Genomic DNA, 15,342 nt, shown 5'->3' on the forward strand with positions numbered 1-15,342 from the left:
GTATGACCAACTCTCTGTTAAGGAGCCAAGTCACCCAAGGAGCCTGTGGGGGTCCTAATCCTGCCTTGGATACCAATCACCGCTTTTTTTTGTGCCGCTGTCAGGTAAATGGCACCACTGCCTAAAGTCCCATTCAGGGGGACTGAGGAGGACCTTCTGTCCACAGTCCTTCTGCATGTTGAATAAGGAAAATGTCTTAGAATTACATTTTGCCCTGTTGTTGACTTTCTTACATTGTCATCGTTTATTATGATTCACATATTTATGATTCTATTAATGATTAATCATTTCACTACAGATTGTGCTGTATGTATAATTTGTATGTGACAAATGACATTTGATCTGATGTGATCAGACCCGGCATTCAGGGTTGGAATCCCAATCTTAGTGGTGTCGTCTGTGTGTAATCTGCATGTTCTCCATGTGTCAGCAGGGGTTTTACTCGGGTTATCTCCATCTTTTCTCCCTTTTTTTTTTGTGAATTTCACCTTGGGATTAATAAAGTATCTATCTATCTATCTATCTATCTATCTATCTATCTATCTATCTATCTATCTATCTATCTATCTATCTATCTATCTATCTCATCCTTAAAAGACATGCAGGTTAGATTAAGTGACAATTCAGAATTTGCCTGTGTGTCCAATTAGCAGCAAAAACACAAGTCAGAAGTCATGAAGAAGATGGTTAGAATGAAAACCTGCAGCCACTGCAGCCCTCCAGGACCGGAGTTCGACACCCGTGATCTAGGACAGGGGTCGCCAAGTTCATTCTTGGATGACCATCGAGGCTGCAGGTTTTCATTCTAACCCTTTTTTTTAATGAGTGCCCTGTTTGTGCTGCTAATTAACTTCTTGTGAATTCATTTTAATTGAATTGTTCTTTAAAGATTTCTTCCCCTGAGTTTCTTCATCGTTCCTTTGAATTGCTTCATTTCCTTCCTTAAATGGCACCCAAACAGAAATGAAATGTGAACTGAGTGAGCCAACAGAAGGAGCAACTAAGTCAGGGCCTCAAACTCCAACCGATTTCACTCCAACCAGTTGCTTAATCAGGCACAGAGTCTTGTTATTAATTAAACTCGTTCTTTAATTCCATGGCTTGTTGCTGCTCTCATTGTTCAATCGCACACATTTCCGAAATTGTGGATTTTCTCTTTCTAAGAGCACTGGGGACCTGAGCAGATCAACATTCCTGAGACCTTCACCTTTCTTTATTTTCAGTTATTGTATGATGGACACCAGTTGGTTTGGCTCATTTTGTATCGCATTATTGTTTGGCTGCTAATTAAGGAAAAACAAACAAGGGGTCCGAGTCTTCAAGAGCAAGTCAATTAAAATTAGTTCAAAAGAAGTTAATTAGCAGCAAAAACAGGTCACTCGTTAAGAAAAGGGTGTGATCTAGGACAGGGGTAGGTAACGTCGGTCCTGGAGTGCCGCAGTATGTGCAGGTTTTTGTTCCAACCCAGTTCCTTAACGAGAACTCAATTATTGCTGATGAAGCACATATTGCTTAAGTGACATTTTAATGCTTCATTTTAGTGGTCTCGCTTGTTAAGGTTCTCCAACCTTAATTGCTTATTTCAATCTTAAACTGCTGCATTCAGTGTTTTAATTGCTCCTTATTAGCAATAAGACGTAAAACAGGGGTAGGCAATGTCGGTCCTGGTGAGCCGCAGTGGCTACAGGTTTTCATTCAACCCAATTGCTTAATTAGAAACCAATCATTGCCAATCTCAGACCTTATTTAATTTTATGGCTTGTTAGTCTGTGCAATGTAAGGCTTTTATATCGTAGATTTTTTTCCTTTCCAAGGATATCATCCAAATGATTTGAAGCCTAAAACAGATCATTTTCAGTCTGTCACATTTTTCTATTAAGTGTTTTATTAAATCAAACCGTGCATGATGAACACACACAGATGTAATTGGAAAAAAGCTAGCTGGAGAACTGCTGGCTGCTTTGTCTTTTACATCTTATTGCTAATAAGGAGCCATTAAAACACTGAATGCAGCAGTTTAAGATTGAAATAAGCAATTAAGGTTGGAGAACCTTAACAAGCGAGACCACTAAAATGAAGCATCAAAATGTCACTTAAGCAATATGTGCTTCATCAGCAATAATTGAGTTCTCGTTAAGGAACTGGGTTGGAACAAAAACCTGCACATACTGTGGCACTCCAGGACCGATGTTGCCTACCCCTGATCTAGGATATGAGAATGACCTGACATGGCAGAGTTAAAGGACTAATGAGCCATGAAATTGAATTATTGGCAATGATTGTTTTCTAATTAAGCAACTGGGTTAGAACAAAAACCTGCAGCCACTGCGGCCCTCCAGGACAGACTTTGCCCACCCGTGCTATAGATGCACAAACATTCTCATTTGTGCTGGAAATGCACAACGAATCCAGCAGAGGGCACTCCAACACTTTAACTGTTCTGTTCTGCAGCTTTTTTCTGTAAGAGAAAAATCTTCTCTTGCATATTAGGATTTATTCATTTCAGGTATTAAGAGATTTTACCCAGAATCCTTGCAAGAATCGTGTTTGTGAAACCTGTTTCTTTCAAGTTAGTACTTGCTTTACTGAAAAGGGAAAAAAAAAAAACTACCAATGTTTGCATTTCAAGTTTTGTGATTTTTTTAAAGGTTTACATTAAGAAAAAAATACAATTACAGAATAGATCGTCTGAAGATGGAGAGGTGAGGTAGATGGGATTAAAACGTTTTGAGGGTTTTATTCGATTCAACTGCTTTTTTTTTTTAACAAAACATCTGTTTTACACAACCTGGAATACTCAATAGAAGGAAATATTAGGTATTGAAGTTTTCTATGACATTCAGTGACACACAACACAAAAGCGAAAGGAAGGCTTTGTTTCAGATATTGATCTGTAAATAACAGGAAGCACATCCTCAAGGGGTTTCTTCTGACAGCGTTTGCTTTGCCCTTTCCATGAAACACAATTAGGAAGGTTAACTGTTGGGGTCTCTGAAAACATTGTCAAAGGGGATTGGGGCTTGTATAGCGTAAGAGATTTTATGTGCACTGAGTTGCTGTTCATTTGTTTTTGTAATTTGGTTGACTTTGGAAGGTTGGAATTTGGTCTTTAAATCATCTGACAACTTTTAGCTGCCTTTGCATTATGTGTCAGTGTTGTTATGAGACCCGGCCAGTCATTTGTGTCTTTCTCAACCTGTCCACTTCATGCTCCCCAAAGTGAGCGCTGTGTAAATCTTTTGACATAAAACATGCAATCTAATTGGCTGTAAAGCGGAGTCCCTCCTCCTGAGAGTTAGTAGAGTCCAGCTGATGACCTCCGCAGTTCTCCTTGGGTGGTAAGCCGTCCTGAATACCCCCCCCCCACCCCACCGATGTTTGCGTCTTCCAGACCTTGTATGGCGCTGACCAGACTCACGTATAATGTCAGATGCACGTGCCTAGGGACAATCTTCTGGACTCCATGTAGGTAGGAGGTGAGGGTGGGACTAAAGGTGGGGTGACATAGCTGCAGACTTTTTCCGTTTTTAACTCCTGAATGGAGGAGGACACCTAGGGGCACCTCTCAAGTAATTTCCTCCCTGGCACCAAAAGTTCAGTCCCTTCCAGTCCGCACCCTATTTAAGAGACGTTCGGACCAGAAATTCAAGGCAGTGTTCATTCATGAACCGGTAAATGATAGCGATGGAGCCCTGCACTCAGGGGCTACTATTTCACGCTGAGATGCCACGTGGGTTGGACGGGCATCCCAGCCAGAAAAAAAACCTAGACGGAAGGACCAGAAAGGGTGGACGGGACAGCCCGTTAAAAAGAGAAGATATCGCTGGGGTTTTTTTTATTCTCCCAGTATGCTAGATGGCAGCAACCCTGGTTATTGGTGCCCCATGGGAAGTCAGCAGGGCATGCTGGGAAATGTAGTCCGGCAGGGCAGCTCTGCTGGGGTCACGGGGTACCGTAAGAGGGTGCTGCTGGGAATCAAGCTCCCTACGGTGATGATGGACTTGCGTGTGACCCATTAGTACTTTGATCGGGCAATCACCCTGGCACTGGAAATACTCCCGGGTCTGTAATTAAAGGGCCCGCACTCCCCTTAACCAGGCGCGTCAGAGCTGGGTGGTAGAGCAACACTTGACTAGAGGAGGGCAATGCGGTGGTGAGAAAGTTATTAGAGAGGAGAGGAAGACTTGTAGGTTGTGCTTTTTGTACCACATTTGAAGGGAATTTGATTAATAAACAACCTTTACTTGAACCTGGGACTGTGATTTTGTGTTCGTGCTGACACCCAGGGGTCCATCACACCCAATATTGGACCAAACTCTCATTTTATTTTTAATTTCTTTCTATAATTGCTTCATTCCTGCGTATTTGCTTACCTTTCAAAACAATGCAAGTGTGGCCTGGAAAGCAGCTTGCGGGAGACGGCCAAGAATGCTTGTGGTGCCAGCCGGGTAACCCCATATAATAATCGAAACTGAAAAGGCGGCTGTCAAAATGACTCCAAAACAAAAAAGACAAGTGATCTGTTCTCTCCCTATGGAGGCAAGAAAGTACTAGGCGCGCAGTCCTTGTCGAGTTTCAGTCGAACATCTGACGCCACCTACCGGAGCAGGCCGGCTTTATGGAGCTGGGACCGGGAGGGGTGGAGCCATCTCTGGGCATCGAGGTCAGATACTCTCATTGGGCGTCCATTCCTGGCTGTGGAGGAGGAAGGAGAAGACAACGTTAGCATTAGCGTTACCTCCCCAGAGCCAGGAAGGTGCTTCCCAGGCGCACATGTCTGACAACATGTATATATGATCGGAGGTATTTTTGCACATATTCCATGATACTTCTTTTCTTATGTTTCAACCTAATGTTTTTCATACAATATTAGTAATTATTTATTGTGCTTAATTGAATACAATTTAAGGATGATAAAAAAGGTGTACATTTCTGTCAAAAACATGGAAGTTTCTGGGTGTGCCCATACTTTTGATTGGTACTGAATGTTGTTAGAATTACTGTGGGTTGGTGGGGGGTAGGGGATTTGGGGTGCATGTTCTGCATTTAAAATAACTAAATTTAGTAGAATGCTGCAGTAATAATAATAATAATACATTTATATAGCGCCTTTCCAATGCTCAAGGCGCCTCACAGAGTCTCAGTATTCCATGACAGGCTAAAAGAACTCTTCAACGGAGCACACTGGAAAATTTGAGCAAAGTTTAGTTCTTCAATATTCTTAAAGGCATTAATAAAATCAATCCAAACATTCTTTCAGTGAAATAGTGAATCATGTCCTAAAAGACACATAGTGGGAATTAAGGGGGAATGAATCATTGATGGCTGAAACCAGGAATCCCTTCTTCTGTTGTGCATCTGGCCATTTTGGAAAAGAAAAAAAAATCACCTTTTCAATTATTATTTCACAATTAAGTCAAATGATTTGTAGTTCTGCAATTTTAAACTCCTTCCACCCTATTTTAACTCTGGCTGCATCACCTGCTTGTGACCACAAGATGTCGTTGTTTGTCTAAAAGAAGATCTAGTGAGTCACTCAGCAAGACTTGATTTAAAATTCTACTGGAACAACCAGAACAATTTCAAGAAAACCAGAACAATAAATAAAATCCTGTGAAAATTGAAGAAACAATGCTTAACATACTGAAAATATAATATTATGATAGTAGGCAAAAATGAATTCACACACTTTGTTGCATCAAAATGGCAAAGTTGACTGAATTTAGTTCATTCTCAGTATGTTTCCATTTGAGAACACTGTGCAGTCAAATAGTTAATCATTCTTTATATAGGACATTTCACAATCAGCCCAATAAGAATATAAAATTAATATTTTAAGAGAATTAATACAAGTGAATGACAAATAGCTAAAACGCTGCAAGCATTCGGTACAATCTCAGTGAGAGCATGTTCAATTTAATGTTTTCATATCTCTATTATATAAATAGTACTAGGGTGTTGTACCGTGTTAGCCATTATGAATGTAGAGAAAAGCCAAGCAAAATGACACCTTTTATTGGCTAACTAAAAAGATTATAATATGCAAGCTTTCGAGGCAACTCAGGCCCCTTCTTCAGGCAAGATGTAATCTTGATCTTGTAATGCCTGAAGAAGGGGCCTGAGTTGCCTCGAAAGCTTGCATATTATAATCTTTTTAGTTAGCCAATAAAAGGTGTCATTTTGCTTGGCTTTTCTCTATTATATAAAAAAAATCTTTCGGTGGGACGAGACTTTTTAGGTGACTAGAATTTTAGGAAAAAAAATGTTCAAGTCCCGCGAGATGAGAATATTGCCATGATATTTTTAAAAGTCCCGCCCTCCTAGCAACCATTTTTAAACAAGACCACAGTCCTCTCACCTCTCAGTGTTGTGAATGCTTTTGTCAGACACACTTCCTGCGCTCTCAGCTCTTATACATTTTAACGTTTTCCTCACTTTAAGTTCCCAATTAATGAAGACATATTATGTCCAAATCCTATTGAAGAATTTCATCACGAAGGGTTATCAACAGAAAAAATGAGTACACGGGCAACCCCAGCACAGAGAAATGATGAAGTCAAACAAATTAACGCGAAAATTGTCGATCGGTTACACAGCAAATTGGTGAAATGTGTATCAATAGACTCTGCTGAAACAGTTGGTGGTGATGGTATGGAAGATGAAAACATCAACTTACAATATCCTGAAGAATATCTACAACTGTTAACACCATCTGGTCTTCCACCGTATGAATTACTGTAGAAAGAAGGATGTATCCAAGAAAGGTAATGTAGTCCATCTTCAGGGGATAACATTAGACACCAAAGGAGATCTTGATATGCCATTCGTATTAAAACGTTTACAGTTTCCTGTTAGAAGAGCTTTTGCAAAGACAATTAACACATCACAGGGACAAGCATTCAAAAAAGTTGTTTTATTTAATAGAGAGAAAGAAATTAAATTCAATCACGGGCAATTATATGTCGCGTTGTCACAATGAAAGTCCAAACACAGAATCAAAATTCAATGCAGGAACTGTGTCTGACAAAAGCATTCACACAAACGAGAGGTGAGAGGACCGTGGTCTTGTTTGAAAATGGCTGAGAGGAGTGCATGACTTGAAAAATCTCATGGCCAAAGTCTTGTGGGACTTCCAAAAAGTCTCGTCTCGGGATTTTTTTTATTATAATAGAGAGATATTTTCATACACAGGATATAGCGCAAAGTGCTTTACAGTATGTCAAAGAAATACTTACAAGGAAAAAAAAATTTAAATTAGATAAGAATAATAATGAATAAATAACCTACACAAAATATTTACTGTAATACACACTTACATAAGACAGATATGTAATTAATAGAGAAACAGAGTCCTTATGTATAGATTCACTTTTTAAGCTCCTACAATTGAGTCAGATGGCCAGGGAGGACGAAAAAGAAAAAGAAAAACTCCATATAAGCTCATTGGGGGGGGGGGAAACAAAAGAAAGAAAGACCATCCAGCCCTGACTAGGACTCCACCTGACGTAAATGTTCTTAAATTGTTTCTCCTTGTTTTTTCTTTTAGGCTTCATCTTACAGGATTTGACACAGTGGGTCTCGTGAGAAGCTGTGGGTATCCTCATTCATTCACACGTCACCAGCCGTTGCACAGGACTGATCAGGGGGTGGTGGTGCAAAATACCACCAGAAAAGAAAACCGAGAAAAGGCGAAATTAATAATGATCACAAAAAATACAGTGAAGAGTATGAAAATTCTGTGCATATGTAGTTAATTAAGTGTGGCACCAACAGGGGGTGTGCCAGCCACCTTACCTGACACAGACCGATGCAGGAGGCCCAAATTCAAAACACACACGATTTTTATTTTTCTTTTCCTTGTGGGAAACGCCTTCATCGTCCCCACAAGTCAAACACAGTGCCAAGCACAGTTCAACACACAATTCTTTTTTGTCTATTTCTTTTTATCTTCCTTCTCTTCTCCTCCACTCCTCCCAGCAAGCTTCATCTCCCTCCTCCTGACTCTGGTCCATCGAGTACAGTAATCCCTCCTCCATCGTGGGGGTTGCGTTCCAGAGCCACCCGCGAAATAAGAAAATCCGTGAAGTAGAAACCATATGTTCATGTGGTTATTTTTATATATTTTAAGCCCTTATAAACTCTCCCACACTATTATAAACATTTCACGCACTGTTATACAGCATAAACCCTTTGTATTCTCTTAGATATTAGGTAAGATTCATTGAAATTATGTATGTAAACACAGTTTACATACAGTAAAACCTAAATATTATTTTAAAGATATCGAGCGTCTCCGATATCACATACGTTACAGACATTACAACAGACAGGCCACCAGCAATAAATACGTACAATGCAAGAAAAATTGTATACAGTAAAATGTGTGTACAGCGACACTAAACTATGTACATGTAATAAGTACTGTACGTAAATAATTAATTACGGTTACTCACCAACAATGACACGACGACTTGTCCGATAACGATGAGTTTAATTTTACTGCACAACAAAGGATAGCGTTACAGCTCTTCTAAAGGAGCCTCTTCAGGCGACTGTGTAGCATCGCCGTTGTTCTTCTTCCAGAACTCTTCAATCCAAATTCCTAAAGCAGATTCCATCCAGACTACTGCCTTATCACGTCCACTTGCAACTCGTTTTGCGCCCTGGTTAAAGGACACTGCGGCCGTAGATCTTATATGCTTTTCCTCCTTTTTAAATAAAAAGAATCGTGGACTCATTGATGCTGTAATGGTGTCCTGCAGCGGTGTAGCTGTTTCCTTCCTTCAACATATCCAAAACTTTTACCTTTTCTGCAATCCTGAAGCATTAGCAGTAACGTGCATTAATGCTGAATGAGTGAGATTAGACTTCCTGGTTAATGCAGCACTCCGTTGCTGAGCCAATCAGCAGCACACAGGAACTTAACCGCGTGCTCTGATTGGGTAGCTTCTCAGCCATCCGCCAATAGCGTCCCTTGTTTGAATTCAAATGGGCAAATCAACTGAGGAAGCACACGTACTGTAGTCCGCAGACATCCGCGAAGCAGTGAAAAATCCGCGATATATATTCACATATGCTTACATTTAAAATCCGCGATGGAGTGAAGCCGCGAAAGACGAAGCGCGATATAGCAAGGGATCACTGTAGTAATAATAATAATAATAATACATTTTATTTATTTGTAGGTGCCTTTCTAAACACTTGAGGACACCGAACAATAGATAAAACACAGATTATAAACAAAACTAGAATACAAAAATTAAAATCAGACAGAACATTTGTAATCAAAGAGAAGAAGCAGTCATAAACAAATGAGTTTTAAGTTTAGATTTGAAAAGTGAAAATGATTCAATATTTCTAAGCTCAGATGGCAGTGAGTTCCAGAGCATTCAGTTGCTCTGCTCCCCATGGTGGTAAGACAGGTGAAGGGGACAGTCAAGTGGATGGAGGGAGAGGATCTAAGGGTACGGGAGGGAATGGCAACATAGAGGAGGTCAGACAGATATGGAGGGGCGAGGGTGTGGAGAGAGTTACAAGTTAACAGAAGAATTTTGAATTGAATGCGGAATTTAACTGGAAGCCATTGAAGCTGCTGCAAAACGGGAGTGATATGGTGAAGACAGGGGGTTCTAGTAATGATGCAGTTGGGCAGCTGAATTCTGGACCAGTTGAAGCTTATAAAGAGATCTGCGAGAAAGACCAAAGAAAAGGGGAATTGCAATAATCCAGACGGGAAGTAACAAGGCTATGAACAAGGATAGCAGTGGTGTGAGGAGTGAGGGAGAGGCGAATACGATTAATGTTACGCAAGTGGAAATAAGCAGACCGGGAGATGTTATTGATGTGGGACTGAAAGGATAAAGTACTGTCAAGGATGACACCCAGACTCTTAACCTGTGGGGAAGGGGAGACAGGGGAATTATAAATAACAAATGAGAAATGATCAGTTTTGGATAATGTTGATTTTGTACCAATGAGGAGAACCTCAGTTTTGTCACTATTTAATTTAAGAAAATTTGAAGAAAACCAGGATTTGATTTCTGCTATGCAATCAATAAGTGAGGAGGGTGGAAAGAAAACAGTAGGTTTGCTAGTGAGATAGAGCTGGGTGTCCTCAGCATAACAGTGGAAGCTAATGTTATATTAACGAAAGATATTTCCAAGGGGAAGGAGGTAAATAATGAAAAGGAGGGGCCCCAGGACAGAGCCCACCTGAAGTAACAGCGGTGGGTTGGGGTGTGAAAGTTTTAAGCTGAACAAACTGTGAGTGCGGCCTGAGAGGTAGGATCTGAACCAATCTAGAATATTGTGTCTGCTGGCCCCTTATATAAGACACCCAGTTGTGGCGGAAGAGCTGCCCATGAGGGCTCAACAACTGCTGCAGCACCCCCCTGGTGTGCCCACATACCCCAACAGGGCTGTACCATGGAGCCCTGCTGGAGTCCTAGGCATGGCTGAAATCCAGGGGGGCTGCCATCTAGCGCTCCGGGGTGAGGTAATGCTCTGGCCACACTTGCTCCCCTGGTCCTCCCAGCATAGAGGTGTCTTATGTCTGCCACACAAGAGAACTAAAATATAGCTGTGAACAAGTAAATCTAAAATTAAGAAGGCAGGGGTCAGTCAGTGGGTGAGGAAGGGTTGCCAAGTTGCAGCTGGCAGAATAAAAATGGAGGTTAAGCTAAATAAAAAAAAAAAATCATCTCCGAGTTGAGCTGTGGTACTTCACCTTCACATCTGTGTTGTCTGAAAGGATTCTGTGCAATAAAACGCGTTTGATGTTGCATTCGGCTCATGGGGGAATTTTACTGCTTGAGAATATAGAAGATATAAATTATGAAGCAGCACAGAAGAGGCACCGCACTCAGTGCCACTAATGGCAGTAAACATAAGAGCAAGCACTTTCTATTTTGTTCTACTCCTCACTCTTCCTCTCGTACTCTCTCTTTTTTTTGTTAATTCCTCTTAATGCATTAGAGGATAAATAAGATGCAAATAATTAGAAGGCAGACAAGGAAGATGAAATCCTCTGAGACGGTGCGGCTTACATGTCAAAGTAAGAAAAGATTTCCGACACACAAATTGACATGATTTTTCCCCCCTTTTTTTTATTATGTTCTGTTGAAAATTTGCTTAATGTATTTTTAGCTTTGAAATCAGTCAAACATTTTAGATTTTTATACAAATTACAATATATTTATTACAAATAATAAAAATACAAGTCCCAGCCACCATAAAAAAAAAAACTCACCCTGTTTTATTCCATCTGAACTAATGTGGTGCTGAGGTGTCACCCGTTGCATGGCATGTAAAGGGTTAAACAGCGTTGGGTGACCCCAGTTGTCACACTTTTGTAAAAAGACAGATGCAGTTGAGTTTTGCTTGACCCAGTATGGGTACCTGGGTGAAAAGGACTGGCAAAGTTGGCACACTTCTATACATCATAGTAAATATTGGAGTGTGCCAACTTTGCCAGTACACTTGACCCAGGTACTCACATTGGGCTGAGAAAAACTGAACTGAAACTTAACAAAGGCATCTGTCTTTTTACAAAAGTGTGACAACTGGGGAGGCCCAGCGCTTTTTAAACCTTCACAGTGCCCTTTAAACATCACAGTAAATCTCATTCATTAAGTATGGAAGTGTGGCAACTTTTGCAGGCCCGGTCTTAGGTATTATGGGGCCCTAGGTGAATGGGGGGCCCCCCTGGAAGCCCTGTGAAATGCGTGAAAATTAGACCAAGGAGTCGATCCGGGGCCCCCCGGACGCCGGGGCCCTAGGCGGTCGCCTATTTCGCCTACGCCTAAGGCCGGGCCTGACTTTTGACCCGGGTACCCAGGCAGGCCCGGCCTTAGGCATAGGCGAAGTAGGCGACCGCCTAGGGCCCCCGGATCGACAGCGGCCAGGCCCCCGGCCCGCCCCTCCCCTCGCATGTTTAACAGTTCAAACTGGCTAAATTGTAGCAGCTAACTACTCCGGGCGAAAAAGGGACGCAGGGTGATGACCTCGTAACGTTACAAGAAAACGTCTCCTTGGTCTAATTTTCACGCATTTCGCAGAGCTTCCAGGGTTATGCTCCGCCCCCCTCAGGGGGCCCCTGGACCCCCCTTTCGCCTAGGGTCCCATAATACCTAAGACCGGGCCTGGGCCAGGAAAAGCTCAACTGCAGCTTGACAAAGTTTGCACGAAGTATCGAAATTAGCTGACGGGAACTGAATAAGCAGCCAGGCATTTAGAGGCGCGTTCACTTGTAATGCACAAAGCACCTATTGCGATTGCCACGTCTGTCCTTCTGAAGCAAACCACCAAGTGGACTACTTTTGTTCAAATATGACCCACTTGTACTTCAAGGCAATTTGTCCAGACAGTTCGATTTTCGTGGCGATGTCTTGAACTGATCGCGCTGTACAGTTCTAAAATGTCAAAATCTACCATTGTAAAGCATTGGCGAACTTGTCTATCTTATAACGGAGAAACGTTCAGCTACGAATTGGTTTACCGTTTCAGTTTTACCTTGACAGCAGTTACAGCACCCCGTACAATTTGTAGATTCTCCTCTTTTTCACCTCCGCATACCGATAGTGACGTCAAACAGATGCCCGACCCAAATTCACAAAGAAAAAAAATAAGGAATAGCAGACTGCGCACGCGGGATAGGAAGTCGACGTCATTGACTGTTTGCGCGCGCGGGACGACAAAACCTCATCGGCAAGTGCAGTTTCGCGCGCGAAGAAACCGCTGCAGGTATCTCTCTTCGACTGAAAGCTGTGAAAGGTAAGTTAAATAATCTTAAGAACTATAAAACAATAAGATGCATCCAAGATGTGAGAACAAAGGGTTATCTAGATACGAACGAAGTACCGTAAAACTGTAAAATACGAGCAAGGCTTATCTAGATATGTAGATGGCGTGTTCGCTGGTGTGTACGGCGCAAATTACCATTTAGTCATTACTGATTACCCCACAATGAACCAAGCGCAGGGCTCCATTATCTACACATTGTAATGATTTTCACTGTCGCTATAATATATAATATATACTAGGGTGGCCTGTACTGTACTCTCAAAGCTTGAACGCCTGTCTCTAGCGGCTGTGCGACCCCAACCTTCAAAATGTTTATACGATTACTTTTTCTGCGGTCTTTACTCACGCAAATAGTGAATAAAAGCGCAACAATACTTCTAAAGGGGGAGAATTTGTTGACAAAAAAGTTCATGGTCTATTTGGGGGTCGGGTGGGAGAATGGAAGAGTTAGAGTAAAAGTTACAATTGAATTAACTGCCGTACAGAACTACCGCGCAACACTCGGCATTGCTTAGGATTCACCAGGCAAAGAAAGAAAGCTTCGGCGTGTCAGCCCGTCAGTAGGCAGTCCAGCAGTTTTCTACAGCTAGCTATCTGCAGTATGCTGCTGTAACCCTCTGTATTTTTCTTGGATTCTGTCTTGCGTCCGATTTAATTGCAAACATTTTGTACTGTGGTATAAATTTGTTTGAATTCAGGAGGGAAAGAAATAGTTATAACGGCAACTGCACTTGCCTGTATTGTAATGAACGTCGTGTGCCACTAGGGGGTCATACTGCGCCTTAGCTCGGTGTCCCGTGGAGTGTGTGCAGGCACCTCGCTATTCTGTAATGCAACGCAAGCCATTGACCCCAGGGAGTCCAAATCTGCCTCCTTAAATCTGACATTCGGTTTTATTCCTTAACTGTCTGTCTGCTTGTTGGGTCAGGTTCTCTTCAGCCAAGTGGCAGATTCCTAACTTGTGCCACCCCTTAAAACGGGGGTGAGACAGAAGTAGCAGAAAATAAGAAGGTGCTGTTAATACATAATCATCATCATTGGGCTCATTTGGCACAGTACTTTATAACATGGCCAGTATATGCAGCTGTTCTTGATTAGGATGTGACTCCACAACACCACAGCCTGGAATAGAAACTGATAGACAGATAGATACAAAAGGTGCTATATGAAAGAAAGAAAGAAAGAAAGAAAGAAAGAAAGAAAGAAAAGTCAATATATGATAGATAGAAAAGGTGCTATATGAAAGAAAGAAAAGGCACTGTATCCATCCATTTTCCAACCCGCTGAATCTGAACACAGGGTCACGGGGGTCTGCTGGAGCCAATCCCAGCCAACACAGGGTGCAAGGCAGGGAACCAATCCCGGGCAGGGCGCCAACCTACTGCAGAAAAGGCACTGTATGATAGATAGAAAAGGTGCTATATGAAAGAGAAAGAAAGAAAGAAAGAGAAAGAAAAGGCACTATATGATAGCACCTTTTCTATCTATCTATCTATCTATCTATCTATCTATCTATCTATCTATCTATCTATCTATCTATCTATCATATAGTGCCTTTTCTTTCTTTTTTTCTTTCTTTCTTTCTTTCTTTCTTTCTTTCTTTCTTTCTTTCTTTCTTTCTTTCTTTCTTTCTCTTTCATATAGCACCTTTTCTATGTCTATCATATAGCACCTTTTCTATCTATCATACAGTTCCTTTTCTGTCTATCATATAGTGCCTTTTCTTATAGCACCTTTTCTATGTCTATATCATATAGCACCTTTTCTATCTATCTATCATACAGTTCCTTTTCTATCTATCTATCTATATGATAGACAGAAAAGTAACTGTATGATAGATAGATAGAAGAGGCACAGTATGATATACAGATAATATTTTATTTTTTGTCAGGCTGAAATTTAAACTTTACAGTGACTCAAATAAAACATAACTGTTATAATAAACAGCCCCCCAAGTTTCGAGACACTGTACAGTCAGGTCAGACAGCAGTCCAAGTAAGTGAACCACCTCCTAAAAATGAGAGAGGTCCAAGATTGACCTTGACGACTCTGTCGTGTGTCTCTTTAGCCTTGTCAGCATCTGCAGAGGTTCCAGTGTCCAAGTGATATTCATGACAACGCAGAGAGCACTAAGAGACTGCAGGGCTGGTTAATGGGCCACCACATCTGAGAAATCAGGAGCATTTCCTGCTGTAGTGATGAATTGTCCACGCCGCTCACAAAGGGTTCCTTCAGGTAAGTAAATTGTGCAGTAATTTCACTCTTTTTGTTAGTCCTCTGCTAGAGCGGAAAGTGAGCAGGGTGCTTTTTATCTGAAAGGTGCGTTAAATAGACATCCAATCCACTTTGAGTAATAAAGATGCAAGGCTGGGAAGCAGTCCAAGCCATCTGGCAGCCCTCAGAATGCTACATTCATTTTTCTTCACCGCTGTGTTTCAATCCCCCCCACCCCCCATGCATAAAACTTATAATAAAATAAGTTCTGCAATAGGACGGCACTGCCAGAGACTGAGTCAGCTAAATTAAGACTTGTAGGTGGTT

Source organism: Erpetoichthys calabaricus, chromosome 17 (assembly GCF_900747795.2).
Source record: "Erpetoichthys calabaricus chromosome 17, fErpCal1.3, whole genome shotgun sequence".
NCBI lineage: Eukaryota > Metazoa > Chordata > Cladistia > Polypteriformes > Polypteridae > Erpetoichthys > Erpetoichthys calabaricus.